Here is a 15,942-nt window from a genome sequence, read left to right on the forward strand (position 1 = left end):
GTATATATATTCCTGTATATGTATATATGTACACATGTACGTACACACATATATAAAATTTCCATATATATGTGGCATTAAAGACAACTCTGATTTTTTAAAAGTGCTTATTTAGAATGTCAGTGTCTGGCATGACAAAGCTTTAGCCTTAATATTAAACCAATATGTTCTTTGAAATCTTTCTTAATATCAATTTGTTTTAGATGTGCCTCTCATAAGTAACATATACCTGGACTTTATTACCACAATTTGATAACCTCTGTGTTTTACCTGATGAATTTAATTGCATTTATTGTGATTACTTATTTATTTCTGTTTGTATATTCTATTTACTATGCTTTGTATGCTTCTTTCTATTTTATATTTATTTATTTATTTGCCTTTTTTGGGATTGATTTACCTTTTCTAAATTCTTCTTCACTGGGTTAAAAGTTTTAGAATCTATTCCTAAATTTTTAGTAGTTACTCTTAAAATTTTAACATGAATTTACGTACTTTTAGTTTATGAAAGAAAAATTTCCCATGATTTACTTTTCACCAGTCTGTTCTGGCAGGCTTCTAATGATAATCAGAATCACCTGGGTCAATGACAGTCAATGTGCATATTCTGTAGTATTTTCCCCACTCTGTGCCCAATATAATATTATTGCCACTGTAGCAATGGACACCAGTCTTGCCCAACTATAGTACATTATTTCAGATTTCCTCAAGGCAGGGCAGTGTTGACAAGGATGACCAGTTTTGCTTTGCCTTGTCTGATCATCTTCAGAGTCTGCTTGTACCACAGCACGTACTTTCTACTTTTTCTAACAAGTTGGAGCCTAGAGTTGATCGACTCCAGGGACTTTTTCAACTTCTTTTGGCCACCTTCCTGCATTATAGGTGCAGGACGGCCCCCAACCAAGAGCAGTGCCAGGAGCAAGAAAGGAAGGAGTTCCCACAATGCAACGCTCTTCATTACCCAACCAAGGTCCCCTGAACTCAGACATTTAATTTTTGATAAAGTGGTTTCTATTGGAAGCAATTGTTATTTGATATGTAAGTCTTGAAGGAAGATGACACCCAAATTGTGGGATTTAAGGCTGCAAATGATGACGGAGCCTGATTTCAGGCGGGGTGCTAATGTCAGTAGAGATTTAATAACTAAGGATTATTAAAGTACTGTGAATGTTTTTTATCAGTGCTATATTACAAAGTTCAACAGTTCTTGAGTGGTCTGCCTAACACTATTTTCCCCATAAACTCTGTTATTTTTAAATTTTGCAGAAGGAAAGGTGTTTTTTTTTCCCCCAGTTACACATATGTATATTTTGTTATAGCAGAAATGCCATAGATGAAACATAGGAATGTGAATGAAATCTTATATTTACTTGCTACCTTACTCTTAAAATGCTTCCACAAACAACATGTAGTTAGGAATAAATGCAGACAGAATGGCACAGTGGAAGAGAGCCTTGGATTAGGCCTTTGGGTTACTGGGTTCTAATCTGGGCTCTTCACTGATTTACTGTGTACTGTAGGCTGAATTGTAGTTCCCCAAAATTGTAGTATTAACCCCCAATGCCTCAGAATGTGACTGTATTTGAAGAGAGGGCCTTTAAAGAGATAATTAAAGTTAAATGAGTCGTTAGTGTGGGCCCTAATTCAATATGATTGGTATCCTTACAAAAAGGAGACTAGCACATGGACAGGCACAGAGGAAAGACCCTATGAAGACACAGGGAAAAGAAGGCCATCTACAAGCCAAGGAGAGAGGCCTTGGAAGAAGCCAACCTTGTCAACACCTTGACCTCAGACTTGTAGCCTCCAGAACTGTGAGAAAATGAATTCCTGCTAGTTAAGCACCAGCCTGTGGGACTTTGTAATGGCAGCAGTAGCAAACTAATATACTGGGTAACCCTTGGTATTGAACTTCTCTGAATTTTCACTTACTTATCTATAAAGTGGACATTATGATATAAAAAAAATAAGAGATATTTAAAAATAAACAGGTAAAGTAACCTATTCCGTATGGGGGGGAGGGGAGTTCATAAAAAATAGTATTGAATCACAGTAGGTTTTTAATTTAATTTATTTATCTAAAAGCCTAAGAGAGAAGAGATGGGTATATTCTGATTTGAAAGGCCAAACATGCTACATTAAAATGAAATAAATAAATGAATGGATAATCATTTATAGGAAAAATTTGCAACAGCATGATGCCATCAATTAAAGAGTACTCTGAGGGAATTTCAAATGTAATTTGACCCCCTCTCACCCAAAATTTCAATTTGTATCAACTCTCCAGAAACACACATACTAGTATTGCATAAACTAGGACACACCCATACTTCTTAAATAGTTAAAGTTTGATTTAATAAAAGACTTCAGGATGCTGAGAGCAGCTTGGGCCACCATTATTGTAATGCATGCATAGGCTGCAGGTGGTAATCAGAGCTGTGGTGGGCATTTCACTTTGCACCTCCCGGGGCACCAATTTTCAGAAACTGTTAGAACCCAATAGAAAAATCTCACCTAAGATTCATCTGTGAGCTAAATTACAGGGGAAGCCATTATCATTCATTTTACATGTACAGCGGAGCACCTCTGGATCCCAGGGAAGGATTTTGCTAGTTTTGAGAATCCTGAGAATTGAAATGGGCAACCAAGGTATTTCATTGTTCTTCTAATCAAGAAATAATTCTTTTTTTAAATTTAATAAATCTTTATTGTTCAGATTATTACAGTTGTTTCTCCTTTTCCCCCCCATAGCTCCCCTCTACCCGGTTCCCACCCCACCCACTGCCCTTACCTTCCCCCGACTGTCCTCATTCATTGGTGTACGAGTTTTGTCCAGTCTCTTCCTGCACCCCCATACCTCTACCCCCCTGAGAATTATCAGTCCACTCCCTTTCTATGCCCCTGATTCTATTCTATTCACCAGTTTATTCTGTTCCTCAGATTTTTAATTCACTTGATTTTTTTGGTTCACTTGTTGATAGATATGTATTTGTTGTTCATAATTTTTATCTTTACCTTTTTCTTCTCCTTACTCTTCTTAAAGAATACCTTTCAGCATTTCATATAATACTGGTTTGGTGGTGGTGAACTCCTTTAGCTTTTTCTTATCTGTGAAGCTCTTTATCTGACCTTCAATTCTGAATGATAGCTTTGCTGGGTAGAGTAATCTTGGTTGTAGGTTCTTGCTATTCATCACTTTGAATATTTCTTGCCACTCCCATCTGGCCTGCATAGTTTCTGTTGAGAAATCAGCTGACAATCATATGGGTGCTCCCTTGTAGGTAACTAACTGTTTTTCTCTTGCTGCTTTTAATGTTCTCTCTTTGTCTTTTGCCCTTGGCATTTTAATTATGATGTGTCTTGGTGTGGTCCTCTTTGGATTCCTTTTGTTTGGGGTTCTGTGCGCTTCCTGGACTTGTAAGTCTATTTCTTTCACCAGGTGGAGGAAGTTTTCAGTCATTATTTCTTCAAATAGGTTTTCAGTATCTTGCTCTCTCTCCTCTGGCACCCCCATAATTCTGATGTTGGTATGCTTGAAGTTGTCCCAGAGGCTTCTTACACTATCTTCAACTTTTTGAATTCTTTTTGCTTTTCCGGTTGAGTGTTTTTTGCTTCTTTGTATTTCAAATCTTTGACTTGATTTTTGCATTCCTCTAGTCTGCTGTTGGGTCTCTGTATAATATTTTTTATTTCAGTCAGTGTATGTTTAATTTCCAGTTGGTCCTTTTTCATATCCTCGAGGGTCTCGCTAAATTTATCGGCCTTTTCTAAGAAATTCTTGAAAAACCTTATAACTGTGGTTTTGAATTCTATATCCAGTCATTTGTTTTCCTCCATTTCTTTCATTTGTGATCTGTTTCTTTGTCTCCGCATTTCGCTGCTTCCCTGAGTTGGTAGGGTAGCTTTATGTGCTAGGTGTCCTACAGGGCCCAGTGGGTCGGCCTCCCCAGTTACCTGAGGTGGACACTCTTGGTGCACCCCTTTGTGGACTGTGTATACCGCCTTGTTGTAGTTAAGTCTTGATTGTTGTTGGTATCACTGGGAGGAATTGACCTACAGGCCAATTGGTTGTGAATATCAGCTGTGTCTACACCAGGAGACCTCCTGTGCTGGAGACAGCCTTATGGGACCAGACTTGCAAAATTGCAAAAGCCTCTGTGTTCAGCTTGGATGGGGCAGAGTCTCAGGGCTGAGCAGACAGTCTTGGCTTCCCGTCAGCCCTGCCTGAGGCCCCTGGTTCTCAGTGTTCCTCGATAATTGCTGCAAGCACCTCTGAGAGAAAGCTGCCCTCGAGTTTCGCCCGTTGCCAGACAGTCCAGTTTCTCCCCCAATGAATCTGGATTCCCAGATTCTCGCCCTGCACTGGAGTTCAGAGCAGTTGGGAGCTTCAGGTTCCCTCCAGCCAGTGGCGCAGTCAGCAGTCAGTCCTCTCTGTGCGCACTTGCGTGTGCGCCTCCAGACCTCTGCCTTTCACGGCTCCCCAGAATTTCCGCCTGACAGTCCAGATTCCCCCGGTAAGAGCGTGGGTCCCCAGGGGCTCACCCAGAACTGGGGTTCAGTGCATTCCGAACTGGGGTTCAGTGCAGTCAGGAGCTTCCGACTCCCTTCCGCTAGGGAAAGCCAGCGGCAACCTCCGCAGTCAGTCTCTTCTGCGCACACTCGCGCGTTCGCGCCTCCAGACCCCTGCCCGCCGTGGCTCCCCCGAGTCTCCGAGTCTCTGTGTGACTTTCACTTTACCTGACAGTCCAGACTCCCTCCGTGTGAGCCTGGGTCCATGGGGTTTTGCCTGGAACTGGGGTTCAGTGCAGTTGGAACTGGGGTTCAATGCAGTCGGGAGCTTCCTTCTCCCTCCCGCCAGAGAAAGCCAGCCAGGCACTTAGCCATCCTTCCTCTCTGCATGCGTGTTTCCGTACCTCAGCCCTTTGCAGCTCTTCTGATTTTCTGTGAGCTTTTCTCTTTCTTTCTAGTTGTAGAATTTCCACTCAGCCAGCTTTCCTGTGGTTCTGGATGATGTCTGTTCTGTCTTTTAGTTGAAGTTTTGAAATTGTTGTATGAGGCAGCAGTTTAGGTGCATCTTGGTTTCTCACCAAGAAATAATTCTTAATTGAACCAAAAAAATATGCCTACCCTTGGATGCCTAAGTTCTGGAGTGGAGATGGACGAGTAAAAGTTTAAAATTTGTTTGGAAGAGATCAAATACGAAACAATTAGAAATCAATGAGCTGTTGAGCTATATGGAGGTAAGTGGGAGGGATTTCAGAGGAGGGTAAGAACAGTATGATGAGTTTGAAGAAATGGGTGAGGCTGAGGGAAGATGTGGGAAGAATTTGGAAATGGGAAGTGTAAAGTAGAGAATACACTGGAGGTTATTTTGGGTTGGGTACCATTTGAGGGGAAGGATGTGTGTGTGTGTGTATGTGTGTGGTGTTGTACATATGTACTTAGGCACCACTTTCTTGAGGGAGTGTTGAAAGAAAGCATTTAAGTAGAAGAAACTAGATACTGCACATAAGAAAGATCTGGCTGTAAGAAAAATATGTGCAGTTCCATCCCATTTGCTGTCAGGATTAGGAATGGGCTATTTCTAAATCTTGAGAATAACCTACAGTATTAAGTACTACCAATTTTATTTTCATACTAGAGGCCTGGTGCACAAAATTTGTTCATGTGTGATTGGGGGGTTCCCTCAGCCCAGCCTGTGCCCTCTCACAGTCCAGGAGCCCCATGATTGATCACCCCATAGAGGAACGCCCCGCCCACCGGCTGCAGCGCAGACAGCCAGGTAGCCTGGGCCTCCTTCTTTGGGGCTATCAGAGAGCCCCCCCATCGATTGATTGCCCTGCCAGCTGGTGGCCTGGGCCTCCCTCTGCAGGGCAATCATGGGGCAATGGCGGGCCCCCCAGCCCCGACCAATTGCATTGCAAACGCTTTGGCTGGCCTGGCGCCAGGGCGTGTCATAGCGTAGTTGTCTGGATGGTCGTTCTGCTGTTTGGCTGTTTGGTCGATTTGCATATTATGCTTTTATTATCCTATATAATAAAGAGGTAATATGCAAATTGACCATCATGCCCTTGCACAAGATGGCCGCCCCCATGTGGTCACAAGATGGCTGCCACAAGATGGTCGGCAGGGGAGGGCAGTTAGGGGTGACCAGGCCTGCAGGGGAGGGTAGTTGGGGGCGACCGGGCTGGCAGGGGAGGGAAGTTGGGGGTGACTGGACTGGCAGGGGAGGGTAGTTGGGGGCAATTGGGCTGGTAGGGGAGCAGTTAGGCGTTGATCAGGCTGGCAGGGAAGTGGTTAGGGGGTGATCAGGCTGGCAGACAGGGGAGCGGTCGGGAGCCAGCAGTCGCGGATTGTGAGAGGGATGTCCGACTGCCGGTTTAGGCCTGATCCCACAGGGATCAGCAGTCTGACATCCCCCAAGGGGTCCCAGATTGGAGAGGGTGCAGGCTGGGCTGAGGGACACCCCCCTAGGGCACGAATTTTGTGCACTGAGCCTCTAGTTATAGATAAAAGAACTGAAGTTTAGAGAAATTAACTGACTTGCCTTCAGTCACACATATTAAATGCACAAGCCTTTGAAGTCTTCCGGAGGTTGTCTAGGCATAGGGGACATCCACGGGTTCATATGGGTATCCTAAAATAATGGGTGCTATTGGTGCCCACAACAGCATGCACTTTATCAGCTGGTGGACCCAAACCTCAGTTGCATTAATTCCCAGGGAGGACCCACTCCTCTAGATCTTGGCCAATGACCATTATGCATGAGGTACAAAAGGCTAGCCCCTTTGCTCAAGCTGGGCTCACTTTGTAATATGCTTTGTGCTCCAGAGCTCGCACAGACCCCAGCTCACCTGAAACTGGATCACATTCTAGCTTTGCTTCTCCCCCTTCCTCCCCAATGCACCCTATCCTGCATCTTTTACTCTTTCTCTCCTGAGAGCACTCCCCCAATACATCAAACCCTACCTAAGACACAAACGTTCCCCAGATATGCCTCTGAATTTCTATCAATGTGTACAGTGTATCATTGCTGCAGGTGAGTACACAGTGTTGTGAAATGGTCAACATTGTGCTGATTAGGTGGTAGAGCGCGTGATGGTGACCTCCACCATTAGCCAGCATGTATATGGTAAGCACTCTACTGTATCTTCTTACCTAAAGCTTATGACTAAGCCATCAGTTAGGTTCTATGATTATCCCTACATTTACAGGTGAGGAAACCCAGTTTGAGAGAGGATATATTATTTGCTCATGACCACATAGTTTGTAAGATACACCATCAGGATTTCAACACACCTGTGTTTAATTTCAGTCACCTCCAAAAATATCGGAACATGTAACTTAATAAATGTGCAACTTACTGGAATGTGTAAGAACTATGTATGGCTCAGCACAGTCAGGGCAGTAAATAGCTCTATGCAGTGTTGAAGAACCAAATAATAATGGTGGAATCAATTTAATTCCTTCAGTGGGTTGCCATGAACAGAAACTGATTTGAGAACTACTAAGCACAAAAGAGGATGCCAAATTGGGCAGAGGAGTTTGAAGTTGGTAGATGGTATGGTGACACCATAATTAATTATCCAAATTGGAGCACTATTGAGGATGATAGGAGATGCCATTAGTAATTATACAAGGATAACAAGTGTAAGCCAGGACTATTTAGCAAACCAGGATGTATAGTCTCTTCAGTAATAGGAGGCATTGGGGAGCTATAGTAGGTTCTTGAGCAGTGGTGTGAAGCAGTTTTTCTATCCATCGTATGCAACGTGGTTTAGAAGAAACCTTGAAGCCTGAGAGAATAGCAGGTATTACTTGTTCTAGAGGCACTAGTGTGTGGTATGTTGGAGTTTCTGTCCCAGCCCCTGTTTTTCTCTCTAGTTCATTGCTGGAAATGGTTGTCCTTTCTGGACCTCAACATGCTTGTCAGAGACTATCAGCCAATGCTCTTGTCCCAGGGGATCAGAACTCTGTCCAGGTTCCCCCAACCACTGTGGTTAGATCCTTTGTTTAATTCAGATGGACTCTGCCTCAGAACCAAACTCTCCTCATGCTGCTGGCTCTGCTCCCAATGGAGTAGCTACACACCCCTGGGGTATCCCATGCCCTTCAGAGCATTGTGATTATTCCCCATGGACCCTTCTGGGTGAATAAGAGAGTAGGGATGTGCATGTCTGCCAGTAAGACACTCAGGCATTCTGCCTAGAAATAGTTGTCTTCAAGGTCGTCTCCCTCCGGCTAATGCAAAAAAGTGAAAGAAAAATATTTTGTATAAGAGGTCCAATCCCCCCACCCCTTATGCTCTTCAGAGTTTGTAGAAGTTCTGAGTTAAATGATTAGGTTTCTGTCCTCACGTAGGGCCGTACAGCCTTCTGTCTCCTTGAGTTTTAAACACATTGCATTACCTTTATAGAGGTAAGATTTTTGTCAATAGCTCTAATCATGTGGGCTTTAGAGGGGAAAAGAACAGAGGACCTATTATTGTCAATGGAAAGCTCCTTTGTAAAATGGTAGAGTATGGATTTGCAGCATTAGAGGTAGAGAGAGAGAGAGAGAGAGAGAGAGAGAGAGAGAGAGAGAGAGAGAGAGAGAAATCCTCTGTCCCAGGGCCTCAGTTGGGGGTCTGGAACACATTTCCTCTTTCTGGGGTTCCCAAATCTATTTGGAGAACATTATCAATTATGGGCCCAGCTACATGGCATCTTTTACTTCAGTCTGTGTTTCTGAAGCTGCTGTACTGAGACCAGAGTGCTGCTCCAGATCCTCTGGCCTGGGCCTGATTGTTCTATAATAGTAAGGGCCCACATTTCCAGTCTTGTTTCGTGGAAGAAGACGCCATCAGTATCCAGCTGTTCCAGACATCTGCTGCCCGGGAATCTCTCACAATTGCCCAAAGTCCATGTCTTTCCAATGCTGTTCTCTTTGCCTAGCATAGTCTTCTGTTTTGGAAAAGTCCTGCACATCTTTTTTTATTTTTATTTCATTTTAAATGTTTTTGTTGATTTCAGAGAGGAAGGGATAGAAAGAGATAGAAACATCAATGATGAGAGAGAATCATTGTTGGCTGCCTCCTGCATGCCCCACATTGGGAATCGAGCCCACAACCCGGGCATGTGCCCTGACGGGAATCGAACTGTGACCTTCTGGTTCATAGGTTGATGCTCAACCACTGAGCCATGTTGGCCAGGCTGCACATCTTTTTTTTTTTTTTCCCCCCTAATCAGAATGTCATTGCAGTGACATTCTTTGTTGACTCTGGAAAATAGACAGTTACCCAGTCCCTTTCAATACTCTCAGAGCCGTTTTGTCTCTGTTACAGCCCTTATGGTATGCTGTAATTATCCATTTACACATCTGTCTCTTCCCACCAGACGGTGAGACTGTGGACAGCAGAGAGCACATATCTCAGTGGATTGTGCCTAGAGCTTAACACAGAGATTTCCAACCTTTTCCATCTCATGGCACATGTAAAGTAATTACTAAAATTCTGCGGCACCCCAAAAAAATATATTTTGCCAATCTGACAAAAAAAGGTTTAATTTTGATTCATTCACACTGGACAGTATTGTTATGCTGGTTATTGTCATTTTTTTAATTTGATAATTTAAGGGAAAAGAGGCCCACATCCCTGACTAAATAATCAGGTGTTGCATGTTTTAAAAATTCTTGGGGCACACTGGTTGAAAATTGCTGGACTAACACATAGTAGGTGTGCAGTGTTGCTTGAAAATCCCTGGCCTAACAAATAGTGACTGGATGAAAAGTTATTTTGCTCCTGTAAAATGGCCTTTAGGTTCCTGTGCTTTTGTGATTAATGTAAAATGATAAAGTTTAAAGGGGAAAAACTTTGCTAACCTGTTGCAACATACAGCAAGAGATTCTATTGCTTATTCCTGTTCTCATCTGCCATATGGCTTTCCATTCACAAACTGCTCTAGTGAGAATTACTTTTGCAGGTAATTTTCTAATGATTGTCTTGGGATAAACAAATTTATCAGCCTTGTTTGGCTAATGTATTCAAGGAGGTTCACAGGGGAAAAGATTAATCATCTAAGAAGCCAGCCGGTGTCTGTCATTAGGCGGAAGGGTCCAGAGATGATCAGAGCTGAGCTGGTGGTTGCTATGACTGCAGTACCTTTCTCTCCCTTTGTGAGGTCAACGGCAGCTCCCAAGCTGATTGGCTAAAATTAAATTATCCTACTGACCAACCGTGGGGAGTTAATTTCATCAGAAAGAGGAAAATGGTGGGAAATCCTGCCGTGATGCTACAAAGGAATTTTCTTTAGAAACCCACAGAGTCCAAGTTTGCTTTCATTATAATTAATATGTTTCTTCTAATGAAATAATTTAAGGGAAGCAGACAATAGCATTAGCCTGCTATTTTGTAGATCCATATAAGCTTTAATCTGGTTTGTCCTAAAATCAATTCTCAAAGAAAAGTAACCTTTATTTTCCTGCAATACCCCCATAACCAAAGACTGTCACCATGTACGTGTTTTTATAATTGGAGATAAGCTAATTGTGAAAAGCATAAAAGGAGCTGGCGTAGTTGAAGGCCTTTGCTTGCAGGGCTCCTGCCCTATGGAAATAGCGGGCACAAACAGCTTCAAGGAGGACCATTGACCTTTGGATTGGGAGCATCGCTGGGATTGACTTTGAACCTCCAAAAGGTTCATTCCTAAGAAGTTGTATGTGGCCCATGCTCTAGTTTTCTACCTGGTACATCCTTTGTTCTAGGAATTAATCACCACTGACCTCGCTTATTGTAGTTATTTCGGGCAGGAAAGATGCAGAATTCATCTTGAAAGCAAGGACGTGTCTATCTGCAGGCTCTGCTGAGTCGTAAATCCAAGTGGATGTGAAATACAAACCAAGGAAAACCAACCTAAGATTTATTAGTTTCTTTAGCTCTTCTGTGACCATGGCAATGTGATCAAGAAACAAATGGAAAAAGACCTACTATTGATTCAATTCTGGACATTCTACATGATTCTATCTGTAAGATCACCAAATCAATGTTTCTTAAAGTTCACATTAATTTATTGCAGTGAATTCAGTTATGTGCTGAGGGGCCCATGACGAGCAGCCCCAGTGCCCCTTTCCTGAGAGCCATGTGGCGGGAGCTGGGGATCAGTACTTACTCCAGGCAGCATAAAAACATGCCAAGCAACCCTTTCAAGCAGAGAGCCCTATAGGAATTCTTCAGAGGAAGAGAAGAGCCCCATGGGCTGAAGCCCTCCAGGTCCAGGTATTTCTGCCAGGGGATGGGGAGAAAGATGAAGAGATCGCCATCATGTACAGTCAGCACCTCTCCCTCACAATACTTGTGATGTTAAGCATATCTATTGAGTGTTTGTCCTCTTTCAGCCACAGCACTCATTTACCTCCCTACCACACTCCTAAAGAATCAGTTATTTTATGATAATAATTATCATCACATTATAATTAACATGAGAAAATTGGGGTCACAGAGACTAACCTACCGAAATTCATACAATTTATAAATGGGGCAGTCAGAATTCCAATCTGTGTCTCCTTGTTAGCAATTTCTGCATAGTCTCTGGATAGTTTACATAAGTATTATCATAATGTGCATGTCTTGTTACCTTTTTTCACTTGTTATTATATTCATCCTACCTAATAAAAGGGTAATATGCAAATAACCATCACTCCGCTATGCCCATGATTGGGCCGGCGGGAGGCTGGGGGGTGGGACTCGGGGTGGCCTATCTGGCCATTGAGAAGATCAAGATGGTGGCGCCCAGTCCTCTTAGCCCCAGCAGAGTCCGCCCAGTAGCAGCAGTCCAGGGTGTCTGGCTGGGAGGCACCAGCGCCCAGCGTGAGCCACGGGATCGCTGGCAAGTGGCGGCGGTTTGGGGGCGGGGGTCTCAGCTGCCCCCAAGCCACAGGATCCCCTGGCAAGCTGGGGCGGTTTGGGGATGGGGGTCTCAGCTGCCCCCAAGCTGCAGGATCCCCTGGCAAGCCTGGCTGAGACCCCCGCCCCAAAGCCTCGCAATCCCCTGGCGAGCCGGGGTGGCTTGGGTTGGGGGTCTCAGCCGCCCCCAAGCCGCAGGATCCCCTGGCAAGCTGCAGGATCCACTGGCAAGCTGGGGTGGCTTGGGGACGGGGGTCTCAGCCGCCCCCAAGCCGCAGGATCCCCTGGCTGTGAGGACAGCTTGGGCTGGGGTCTCAGGCCTGCAGGGCCCAGCTCCCAAGCCGCAGAATTCCCTGGCCGGGCTGGCTGCCTGGGCTGGGGTCTCATGCCTGCAGGGCCGGGCACCCCCACTGCATGATCAGCCAGCCAGTGGCAGCAGCCTGGGCTGGGGTCTCAGGCCGGGAGGGCGGTGCACCCCCACCATGCTATCTTCAGGCCAGCGAAGGCAGCCTGGCCTGGAGCCATGCACCCCCACCGGGCTATCCCCAGCCAGGCTGAGATGGCAGTCTGAGCAGGGATCTCAGTCTGGCTTGGCTGAGATGACAGCCTGGGCTGGGGTCTCAGCCTGGCCAGGGCTCGATCCCCTTCCAGTAGTGGCAGCCTGGGGTCTCAACCATTGAGTCACACCAGCCAGGCATATATGGAGGAATCTTAATTGTTTTTTTTTATAATATATATTTTATTGATTTTTTTATGGAGAGGAAGGGAAAGGGATAGAGAGCTAGAAACATCTATGAGAGAGAAACATCAATCAGCTGCCTCCTGCACACTCCCCACTGGGTATATGCCCCCAACCAAGGTACATGCCATTGACCAGAATCGAACCTGGGACCCTTGATTCTGCAGGCCAATGCTCCATCCACTGAGCCAAACCAGTTAGGACTGTCCAATATGCTAAAGAAAAAACCCTATCTAATAAAGAGGGAATATGCAAGGGAGGGCATTTGGGGGTGACCGGGGTATCAGGGGAGGGCAGTTAGGCATTGATTGGGCTGGCAGGGGAGTGGTTAGGGGGTTATCAGGCTGGCAGGCAGAGTGGTTAGGGGCAATCAGGAAGGCAGGCAGGCAAGTAGTTGGGAGACAGCAGTCCTGGATTGTGAAAGGGATCCCAGATTGGAGAGGGTGCAGGTTGGGTTGAGAAACACCCCCCAACACACACACCCCGTGCACGAATTTCGTGCACCGGGCCTCTAGTTTAATAATAATTTTTGATAACTACATACTATTTCATTGAGTGACTTACCACCATTTACTTCACATTTCATTATTGCTGAACTTTAAAGGTTTTGAAAATTTGGACACACTTTGTATGTAAGACTTTTATTTCTGTTCATATTTAAGCTATTTCTAGAAATGAGAGGGTATGAAGGCTCTTTGAAAAACTATGTTGTCAAATTCCCTCTTGTCAAGAGTATGAGAGTGCTCAATTTACCCCTTTCCTGCCAGCTCTAGGGGGAAAAATTATTAAAAAAACAAACACACAAGAACAAAAATCCCCAAAACAGAGAGCAAAAAATGTGGATTGATATGCAACAATAAGTTTCCTGTTTCGATATGCCTTTCTTGATCACTAATACATTTATTTGTTAAAAACACTTATTGAATATCTGTTGATTTTGGACTATATCAGTGGGCAAATTAGGTAACTGATGATCCATGTGTTTACTACTTCTATTTAAATATTTTAATTAAAAATGCCACTATAGAAACACATGGCAGAAAGACTGATTAGAGGGGAGAAAGATTTGAGGAAGGGAGACTGTGTTTGGGTGCTAATATTAATAGAATGACTAAGGTAAATGTTCAGCAACCCAGCCACTTAAAAGAGTGACAATGAAATCTTTAGCTCTAGTGTAATTTCCTTATAGTGAAGTTAGCAAAACTCCCCATCCCAGGCAGTTAAGTTTGTTAAGAACTTTGCAGGTAGGAGTGAGATTTTCAGCATTCATCTCACATGTCTTTGTCTCCCAAACTCTTAATACTGTGACTGTTGTGTTGTCATGTTGAATAACTTCAAATGTAGGTAGCCTTTTCAAGCAGAAGTGGCGTGGCTGTGATGAGAGATGCTGAAATTCGAGTTTTGGTGGCATAAAAATAAAACTGAGACAGCTTTGTCTCATGGCTTCCCGGGGTGGGAGGGGAGATGGTCATCCATACTCCCATTTCTGACTACAGTACAAGCATCATATTGCCAGACAGTTTGTTCTGGAGTAGGGCACTATTCAGATGTCACCTATTTAATCTTATGTTATTATGAGTAATACTTGAAAGCAGTCCTGTGGTTATACAATCAAGTATTGTCATCTTAGAGAGTTAGCTGTGATGAAACCATTCACGGTCTGGGTTTCTCCACACCATTATTTGACACTAAAATAGCTGCAAAACAGAAAATGTGTTTATTCTAAGGCCATGCATGCTAGGTATATAGCTCAGTGCCTGGCACAGTGTAAGTGCTCAAAAATATTTGCCACTTTTGTTATTTACATTATAACTATTTTAGTATCAATGAATTATTTATTTTATTATTAAATTTGCTGAAGTGAGATTCCCTCCCCACCCTCTCTCCTGGCAGTGGAAAGGAGAACGGAGTAGCACCACAGATGAAAGATCAGGCAGGATCCAGCGGGGAGCTAGTTTTAGGGCAGGGCTGCAGCCAACAAGTGCAGAGGAAGGAGCAAGAATAAAGAGGCTGATGAGGAGGGCAGAGGGGAGAGCAATGGTTAACCCAGGTTAACTGTGTGGACAGGAAGATCGAGCAGTTCAGTGGAAAAACTAAAGAAATGTTAGCAAGTCAGGGCTCTGAATTCCCTAAGGAATTTAGCTGCCCCAGGCTAACCCTCCTCAGTTTCTAAAGCCCTAAGGCCGTGGTCCGCATACTGTGGCTCTTGAGCCACATGCAGCTCTTTGGCCCCTTGAGTGTGGCTCTTCCACAAAATACCATGGCCTGGGCAAGTCTATTTTGAAGAAGTGGCATTAGAAGAAGTTTAAGTTTAAAAAATTTGGCTCTCAAAAGAAATTTCAATTGTTGTACTGTTGATAATTGGCTCTGTTGACTAATGAGTTTGCCGACCACTGCCCTAAGGTACTGAAGGCCATGCCAAGGGGTGTGGGGATTTGCAAATGAAAACAGATTGCTCTATTGTTTGAGAGAAACTAAAGGCTGAAGCAAGCTTGGGGATGATGGCTTGATTGACCATTATTTTGTTTCCTTTAAAGCCAGATCAGTAACTAAATGTAGAGCTTTCAGTCTGTTAACTGTGTTGAGGGGCCACACTCACTGTTATACACAAGAATCAAACAGATATTTCCAAGATTTGGGGTCCCGGTCTGAGGAGGTGGGATGAGGCCCCAGTGCACTCAGTTACTGCTAAGCTCTTTAGGAGGAGAGGGTGGTTTCTCTTGTCTTCCTCTGGCGAGTTTGCTGAATTCTGCCTCAGCTGAGGGGGGAGGAGGCGGCATCTGACTGGTTTGTTGGTGTACAGGTTATTGGGGACCCCTAAAGAGGATTGGCGAGTGAAGTCTCCATGGACCAAACTGTGTTGCAGCCAGTCCAGAACACTGCCAAGGTCACTGCACTTGTGGGGTGTTCGTCTGCCAGGGGAAGGGACACTGGTGTGTTCAGGCTTAGACTTCGGACACTGCCCACCTGCCACGTGGCCCGAGGCAAGTCCCTTCACCTCGCTGCACTTCTGCTTCTACCTCTGTGAAGTGAGGGGACTGAGGAAAGAACCCCTGGGGGCTAAGTCATCATCTGAATACACCTGCCCTCTGTGGGCCTAGAGAGTCCCTGGTTCCACAGAAATGTTGACCGAAATAGGAGGAAGTTTGTCCTTGTCAATTGTATTTTCTCTGGCGCAGGACCAAGTATTTGTTTAACTTTTTTTTTTTTTTTACTTCCATGCTAAAGCCAGTTAGATAATTTAAATGAGCTCTTCCCCTTTGTACATTTGTTCATCTGTTATGGCTGCGAGCTGTTCAAGGACAGGGACAGTTTTGAATAGAGA

General features: G+C 44.3%; 1 pseudogene across 1 annotated transcript; it reads right to left on the reverse strand.

Moving 5' to 3' along the window:
• Positions 1-527: 527 nt before the first annotated feature.
• On the reverse strand, positions 528-877 carry LOC307097287 (large ribosomal subunit protein eL30-like; annotated as a pseudogene). Its single transcript has one exon. The product of its transcript is annotated as a large ribosomal subunit protein eL30-like (transcript).
• Between the last annotated feature and the right edge of the window lie 15,065 nt (positions 878-15,942).

Source organism: Cnephaeus nilssonii (assembly GCF_951640355.1).
Source record: "Cnephaeus nilssonii genome assembly, chromosome: 3".
Classification (NCBI taxonomy): Eukaryota; Metazoa; Chordata; class Mammalia; order Chiroptera; family Vespertilionidae; genus Cnephaeus; species Cnephaeus nilssonii.